At 44.3% G+C, this 8,965-nt stretch overlaps 1 protein-coding gene across 1 annotated transcript in view; it reads left to right on the top strand.

The window, feature by feature from the left end:
- The first annotated feature begins 3,242 nt into the window (after positions 1-3,242).
- Positions 3,243-8,965, top strand: part of NXPE3 (neurexophilin and PC-esterase domain family member 3) — a 31,246-nt gene continuing 25,523 nt past the window's right edge. The window contains exons 1-3 of the mRNA XM_054974953.1: positions 3,243-3,438; positions 7,562-7,685; positions 8,835-8,939. The gene's annotated coding sequence lies outside the window, so the exon portion shown is untranslated. The remainder of the gene's footprint in view (positions 3,439-7,561; positions 7,686-8,834; positions 8,940-8,965) is intronic.

The raw sequence follows: 8,965 nt of genomic DNA, 5'->3' as shown, positions 1-8,965 counted from the left end.
TATTTTTACATAGTATCTTCGACTTCTTTTTGTTTACAAAGAAACCAGCCAGGTCTCCAAATTCCTTTATCTTCTTTATTACCTTTGGCATATTGTTGACTGGATCCTCTACAATCAAAATTATGTCATCTGCAAACGCTCTGACCTTGTAGGTAAACTCTTTTATCTTTATACCTCGAATTGTGTCGTCCTCTCGTATCTGGATCATCAATATCTCCAAAATCAGTATAAACAGCAATGGAGACAGTGGGCAGCCTTGCCTTGTACCTTTACTTATTTTCAATTTGTTTGTCAAATCGTCATTCACTACAATCGCTGCACTTTGGTCTTTATAAATTCCTTTAACTGCTTGTATGAACTTTTCTCCCATCTGCAGCTTTTCCATAGTGGCGAACATAAAGTCCCAGTTCAGATTGTCAAATGCTTTTTCTGCATCTACGAAAAAGAAACCAACCTCTCTGTCGCAATGCTTATCATAGTATTCAATAGCATTTATTACTGTTCTCAAATTGTCCTTAATTTGTCTATTAGGTAGGAATCCCGCTTGTTCTTCTGCAATGAATTCCAACATCCATCCTTTAATTCTTTCCGCCAATACCTTTGCAAATATTTTATAGTCATTGTTCAACAGTGAAATTGGTCTATAATTTTTAACATTAGTCAAATCTTGTCCTTCTTTTGGGATTAATGATATATTAGCCTCCTTCCGAGAGTCAGGAATCCCTTGGTCTTGCATAGCACCATTCATTACCTCTTTCAGGAGGGGCGCCAGTTCTTGGCCCATTGTTTTGTAAAATTTTACCGTTAGTCCGTCTGGACCTGGCGCCTTCCCCAGTTTTGTTGATTGAATAGCTTCTTTTATTTCTTCTTCTGTCACTTCATTGTTCAATTTCTCTTTCCATCCTTCTAAAATTGTCGGAAGTTTCATCTTGTCTAAGTATTCCGCTATTGAATCTTTGTTCACCTCTTTTTTTGGATATAATTTTGCATAAAATTTAAAAAAGGCTCTACTAATGGCAACTTGATCACTTAGTAACTTATCATCTTCTCGTATCGTATTAATAATTTTCTTCTCCTTTCTCTTTTTTAGTTGCCATGCCAAATATTTCCCAGGTTTATTTGCACCTTCGAAAAATTAAATGCTGATAATCATGCTGGCATCTAGAAAAACTCCAAATACTATTACAACATCTTTATTGGAACCAACTGAGCAAGCTGTTTTAATTTTGGATATTAAGGGGTAGGGGAGAAAGATGTTCCACTGTCATGGGACAGCTCAATATGCCATTTAGTCCAGTATTCCTTTTCATACAGTAATCATCCAAATATCACTAAAACGCGGATACAGAAGCGAAAGCGTCCCCATACTGTAGCTCCCCACCACTGTCATTCAGAAAGTAATTGCCTCTAAATAGGGAGGTTCCATTTAGTCATGGTTATTAATAGCCATTAGTAGACCTATCCTAATAAGAACATAAGAGCCCTACTGGTCTACACCTGGATCAGACCAGTGGTCCATCTGGTCCAGCATCCTGTCTCACCTGGTGGCCAACCAGTTACTCTGGAGGGCCATCAACAGAGCATAGAGGCCGAGGCCTTCCCCAGATGTTGCCTCCTGGCACTGGTGTTCAGAGGTTGACCGCCTCGGAATGTGGAGGTTTCCTTTGGTCACCATGGCTAATAGGGTTGGATAGGCCTATCCTCTATGAATCTATGTTTTCTGCTTTTTAGACATATCTCCATACAGAGACATTTCAATATAGGCTGTTTTGTTTTCAATTCCTTTTCTAATAATTCCCTTGCCTGTGGCTATCTCTGCATCTTCTGGCAGCAGATTCCAAATCACTCCCACTCTTACTACTCCATGTGTAATTTTATATACCTCTATCATGTCCTTACCTTAGTTGTTGCTTTTTAAAATGAAGAAGTCCCAGGCTTTTCATCTACTCCTTGTAGGAAAGGTGCTCTAAGCTCTTAATCATTCTCTACTTTTGCAGCTCTGCAATATCCTTTATGAGATAGTGACCAAAACTGCACAGAGCATTGCCAATAAGGCTGCACCGCAGATCTGTACAGACATGGGGGCATTATAATATTGGCTGTTTTATTTTCAATGTCTTTTCACTGCTGTGGCACACTTCCCTTTCCTCCAAGAATTTTATGATCCTCTTGTCAAAACCAGGTAGACGAAACCAGTCTGCAATTGTGATGGTCTCATGAAAATTATAGTAATCTTGGTTTATCGGAAAATGATTTAAAAAGTATGTTTTTATTAAGGCTAAATAAAATCTTACAAATTGGGGAACAATAAAGCTTGGTTAAGGGGGTAGTGGGATATACAGAGACAAAGGATGTTGGCCATAATGGAAAATTATGATTGTTGGAAGCTCTTTGAATGTGAGGAGCGCCAATGGAGGGGTTGAGACTGGAGACAATCTGCATCAGTTTATACTACAAGAGATGAATTACACGAGGACACCTACGTGAAGGGAGTTGCAATGTTAGCCAGAAGCTGAGTTTTAAAAGAGATTGAAAGGCTCTGTCAATTTCCCCTCTACAGAGCAGCAAAAATGGTTCCTCAGAGGGTTTGCTGATTTCCTCTTTGCCTCCCAAAGGCTTTATCAGTTTCACCTCCCCTTCTAGGAGGCGAAGAAGAAATAAACCCTCTGAAGTTTATTTCCTCTTCACCTTGGCGTCTAATTTGTCTCTTGTAGCTTAGCTGGAGACAGAAGAGCGACACTGGAAAAGGGCAGGAACTTGCAGGCATCTCCCACGGCCTTGGAGGCGACAGGATGGGCAGGATGGATGCCAGAGTCGTTATCAGCGGAACATCTTTTTCTTTCTCCTTCCTCCAGGTCTGTCTGTTTTTCGGTCTCCTTAAGACATGTTGGGGACCCTAAACCAAGTCGGAAGTTTTCGAGGCCCCGTAGCCCCGACAGCGAGAGAGTCCAGTTAACCTTTAGTGCCGTTTGTGTATTCAGAGGCGCCTCGTGATCTAACGCCGCGGCCGCCTCCGTAGCTTGCGAATTAACCCAGCTTTACTCCCCGCGCGCGAGCAAGACCGCCCTGACCCTCCCAAGCCGGCGCTTCCGCTGGCCTCTTCCAACGGGGCCTAAAAAGAAGGCCGGCGGTCGCAGCCCTGCGCCCCTCCCCCCCCCCCAGGCCCACCGCCCAGGCAGCGCCGAAGCAGCTGCAGAAGCACGGCGATGTGACAGCCACCCGGGGGCGGGAGGCTCGCGTCACGGCCAGCCAATTGGCGGCGGCCGCAGAGGACGGCGGCGCCTCCCCAGGATGCTCGTGCTCGCCGCCGCCGATCAAACCAGCCGCCGGCCGAGGAAGGAAGAAGCGGCTGTGGGGGAGCCTGGCGGGCGGCCTCGGCCGCTGGTAGCCCCTCGAGAGACGGGGGCTGCCGCTCGGGCCGCCAAGTGCTGGCGCCAGGTGAGTGGAACTGCACCGAGCGGGAGGCTTCTCGGCGCCTCTCCTGGAGGTCCCGCCTGCGCAGCTGCTTTCTGGTGTCCGAGCCCTGCGCTCTTGCCTGAGGGGCAGTGAGAGCCGACGGGCGCTTCGCACGTTCTCAGAGGCACGCTTGGTAGGGCAGACGTTCTTTGGGGTACGCCCTGCTGGAAAGGAGCGCTGCAGGTCGAACCTTGGCTCCAGCTCATCTCGGCAAGGTTGCCATTGGGACTTGGTGGAGGGTGGGCGTCGCTGCAGCGCCTCTGTGTCTGCTTGGTTCCTCTGTTGTGGGACGGGGGCGAGGAAGGGGCAAGAAGCACCTGGCTAATTATCACGGACGGGGTGCAGCATCTCGCAGTGAAACTGCTCTTGCTGTGCATCAGTGGTGGCTTCCAGGGCATCCTCAGCTAGCGTTTTTAGCCTCGCTTCTGTGACTGTCGTCTGTCTCCCCACCCCCCGCTTTGTGTCTTACTGAAATGCGATCTCATTTTTATTCTATTCCTCCCTTCTTCCAAGTATCTTAGGGCTGCAGATATATACTCCCCTCCTCCATTCCCTCCCCTTCCATTTCTTGTAAAATGAATCAAATATATGCATGTGAGTGTGCGCTCAGCTTCCTTGCAAACTCCCACAAGCTCTGGTCTCAGCCCTACCCCCACCCCTGCTGTCAAAACAAACCCATTTTTATTTGTAAGAGTTTGGTGGAAACATTACACAAGTCAACTGCCATTTAAAATAGATACTGAATGCTTTTTGGGGTGTGTGGGGAATTCCCAACAAGAAAACAACCAATAAGAATAACTTACTAATATGTATATATCTCCTCCGCCAAAAGATTCTTATGGTGGCTTGTGAACATAATCACATCCAGATATTACTGGGGTGCTGTTATGGTTTATTGGTTATTATAAGTCTACTCACAAAACCAATAAGCCACAATAGCGTTCCACAAATACAGCAGCAACAAGAACATAAGCAATAGAAGAAACAAAATCACAACCTGTCTTCAAGAGAGCACTGTGACCAGATAATAAAAACAGCATAAAAGATAGAGCAAGACTGATAGAGTCAGCATTAATGTAGTAAAAATGGGGAACCCATAAGGACTTGCTGGGGACATCTCATTTCCCCATGTATCCTCCTCACACTCACTATTTCCTCTCTTCCCTTCCCTTGCAGCCCCCCCTCCCCCCGCCCCTGTAGCCTCTGCACTTTCACCGCTTCCTTTCTTATTCCCACCAAGTAGCATGGTGGTGTCCAGCAGCAGGCTGCTCCCAGCCCAGTGGCAACTGCTGCTGAACCTGCTTCCATAATAACAACGACGACGACAACAGTGTGCTCATATACCACTTTTCTGAACAGATTAGTGCCCCACTCAGAGTGGTAACAAAGTCACTGTTGTTATTATCCCCACAATACAGCTGAGGAGCTGGAGCTGAGAGGAGTGGCTTACCCAAGGCAACGTGCAGCGTTCTTGGCAGTAGTGGAAGTCGAACTAGCAGAGTGCTGAAATGCAACTTAGCCACTGAACTACTATGCTACAGTAGCTCTCCTTTTCTTCCTACCGACCCACCAGCCTACTTTTATCTGCCCCAATGCCTTCAGCTTTCCTTTGTTCCCTACCCTGCCCTGCCAGCCTTCCCCTGGCTGCACTGTGTGGCAGTGGGCCGGTCTGCAGAGTGGCTGGGCCCAGTTGCGCTGGGCCAGGCCAGGCCAGGCCAGGCTGAGTTGTGTGGAGGCAGTGAGTCTCTTGTAATCACTGCAAAATCTGCCCACAGTGAGTCCTTCATTAGGGACAGGACTGTGGAGGTGGGGCAGGACCTTCTCTAAGGCTGTTTCATCTTCCCAGTCCACTTCTAACACCATCCCAGCAGCTTTGCTTTACAGAAGCCAACCGTTGCTAATATTGTAGTTGCCAAAGAGCTCTCAAGAGCCACTGAGAGTTTTTTAGGCATTCTTTTTTTAAAACTACAGGTGTTGTTTGTTATTGGTGGGGAAGGGAGTAATCCTCCAATGTATTTCCCCCCTTTAGATTTCACATTTTTCTACAATTCTGGAACTTCCTTCAGGTTTGTAGCGACTGCCCCCTCCTGCCAAGTCAGTCCCTAGCTCCATTTTATGGCTCAATTGATTGTATCTTCTATGGTGCTGTTCAGATATGGCTATATTGATTATTTATTTAGAAAATGTATATGCCATCTTTTCTGTTCAGGATGGCTCACGTTGTAAACAATGCAAGAAAATAATAAAACCAGCAACACAGGAATTATCCATATAAAAATAAGCCATAATATTATTTAAATTTGTATCATGTATCTAGACCTACTCTGTCTGGACGTTCTAGCCACCTGAAGGGCTGCATTGAAGAGTAGTTTCACGAAGGTCAAAGCATTACCTAAGATATTATGATGCACTGTAATATTTTTAAAAATCAGGATATCTAGAGTGCCATCCTAAGCAGAGTTACACCTTTCTATAACCATTGACTCTGTTGGACATAGAGGGGTCTAACTCTGCTAGTTACAGATCTCCCAAATAGTATAAAATTTGACCCTTAATATATTTCCTGGGTGAACTGGGATTTGATCCCAACACGGCTGGCATAGAATTATGATTTACCATGGGGTGCAATAATATGACTCTGACCTGGATGGCACAGGCTAGCTCGATGTCATCATATCATGGAAGCTAAGCAGGGTTGGGTCTGATCAGGATGGGAGACCGCCAAGGAAATCCAGGGTCACTACACAGAGACAGGCAATGGCAAACCACCTCTGAACAACCTTATGAGGTTGCCGTAAGTCAGCTGCAACTTGACAGCTCTTTCCACCACGGCCACTACCATAATATGAGAATCAGTGCTAGAGTGATGGACTAGGATCTGGGTGACCCATCTTCCACTCCCCACTCGGCCATGGAAGTTCACTGGGTGATTTTGGGCCAGTAGCAAACCCTCGGCCTAATGTATCATACAGTCTTTGTTGTGAGAGGAAAAAATGGAGGAGAGCAGAATGATGTAAGCCACTTTGGGTCCCCATTGGAGAGAAGGGCAGGATATAAATGAAGTAAAAAGGGGGGGGGGAAATAAAGATGGCTATTTATCCTGGAGTTTACTTTAATCTCAGGTCTATTATAGATCTCTGTCTCCTCTTTTATTTTATAACGAGGCAGAAGAGGTGGGGAGGGGCTGTGGCTGTGTGGTGGAGTATCTGCTTCGCATTGCAGAAGGTCCCTGGCATCTCAGCTTAAAAGGACCAGGGAGCAGATGATGTGAAAGTGTCAGTAATGCTGACCTTGATGGGCCAATGACAACAGTATAAAGCAGCTTCTCATGTTCTCCGAACCAGCAGGACTAATGTGCCAGATCAATGACTGGCTCTCCAAACATTTAGCTTAATCGAAGGACAGGAAGTGTGGGGGAGCAGTCTAAATTTATACTGAGGCAGTGCCACCAGGGGAAGTGAAAGTGGGAGGAGTATAAGTGGGGTGACAGCTATGCCTGCAGACTGTGCTTTTTTAACAGCCCCAAGAGGACACAAAAGGAGAATTACGAAAGAATCCAACGGTGTGGGCACAGTAGTCAACTGGATTTTATTCCAGTTTTTTCTCCTGATTAAGAAATGCTTTGAGTAATTTCGTTCAAAAATGTCTTTAATTTGTTCAGACTTTATGTAGTAATCTAAATAGAAAATGAGCCAGTAGACTATCATCTTAGTTCTGGTGTTCAGCAATTACTGTAGACACCTGCTGTTTTCCACATGGGAGAGATACTGTTCTCTCCTTATAGTATTGTGGGACATACTGGGTTGGATACAGACGAAACTGGCAGTTTTCACTGATACCCCCTTCCTGCTGCAGGACACCCCCTCCCTGTGTCATTCCTCGGGGTCATCTATCTCATTCCGTAGAGATCAGTGGGCAGTGGGAGGAACGTTCCATTCTGCCATTGGAAAATTTAGTTTAGATTCAACCCAACATGTTGGAAGTCTCATAGTAAAAGAGAGTTTTTAAATATATATTAATCTTTTCAATAAATCAGATATCCGTCTGAGAAACTTGAATCAAATTGAGTATTAATGACCTGTTCTTTCCCTGGTGCTATTCGTAGGCTCTGTATTATGAAAAAAGAGGAAAAGGGACAGACTCTTTTAGCCATCTTCTGGACATGAAAGATGAACAGATTATTCTGCCCAACAATGTTGTTGCTGTAGCAGTTAGAATCTATGATGAAGGTAACTTTTATTTGCTCTTAGTTAATGTTTCTGTCCCCTGTTGAAATCCCAAATACTGTGTCAATTCTGTTGTGGGAGAACTTCATTTTCAGATCAAAACTCTGGAGACTATTTATCCAAGTTCAGTTATAATGTAATTTGAATACTTGGAACAGATGGAATTTAACTTGTCATTTAATCGCTTTAAATCTCTGCAAGAAAGCTGGACTATAAATGAAGAAAATTTATGATCAAGATTTGTGTTAAAGAACTTACTCAGTGCCTAGTTCAGTTTTTGGAGACAAATGCAGCCTTTATTTGCATACAGATATCTGTTTCCTATATTGGAGTATTCAGTATGTGAGCTTCGTTTAAATTGGTTTGCAGTTCAGAAATTGGTCTCAAGAAGCCTTCATATAGTTACATGCAGCAGAATCTGAAACCAGTCATCATTTCTTGAACCCAAGCCTCTGATCTGCGCAACAAATATTTTTCATAGAGCTTAAACCAGTGTTTCAGTCATTACTAGGGTAGTGTTTTTTTCCTGCCTGTCTTGAATATTGGAATTATATGAACATTCCAACAAAGGTACTTCAGTCCATGATTTAAAACTTTGGCAATAACTGGCCATGCCAGGCTGGTTTTGAAAAGTTGAGATGGAATGTTATCTTCACTGACATTTCCTCACAAGTCTTTTTTGTCAGTTCCGGCCCCATATTGCATCGATTTCTCTCCAGAGTTCTGGATTCATGGTCAACATATCCTAATTCAGTCTCCAACTGTTCCCCAGACTTTTTTGCACTCTGCATGGAGAAAGGCTGTATCTTCCATAGAATCATTCTTTCCCCTGCTCTTCTCCCTGTACACATATCCCAATGGGTTTTTTTTCCAGCGAAGTCAAACCATGACTTTTTTTGAAGTGCAGAATGTTTTCTTTGGTGTAAGGCCTGGCCTGGCCTTGCCTTTCACACTCTGTCTTTATCTTCCTACGTCCTGATTGGTTGAACTGCCAATCCAATTTTTCCCCTAATTTTTAATTTTTTTAAATAACGATGTTGCAAGTTAAAAAAAAACCCTTGCAAATGATGAGAAAAAAATTGCTGCAGTATGGCTAACAGAAAAACACTGCAGAGAGCCCTGAATCCCTAATATTTTAATGTTTCCCTCCAGAACACAGCCAATCAACACACAGAAATGTCATCATTGTTTGTTATGTGATGTGTGTGCACACTAACTTCACCGGTAAGAAGTAAATAATCTTCTGACCAACACAAGGTATGTAGGGTGACATTTTGTAAGAA

Source organism: Eublepharis macularius, chromosome 3 (assembly GCF_028583425.1).
Source record: "Eublepharis macularius isolate TG4126 chromosome 3, MPM_Emac_v1.0, whole genome shotgun sequence".
Classification (NCBI taxonomy): Eukaryota; Metazoa; Chordata; class Lepidosauria; order Squamata; family Eublepharidae; genus Eublepharis; species Eublepharis macularius.
This window is presented reverse-complemented; position numbering and strand designations above follow the sequence as displayed.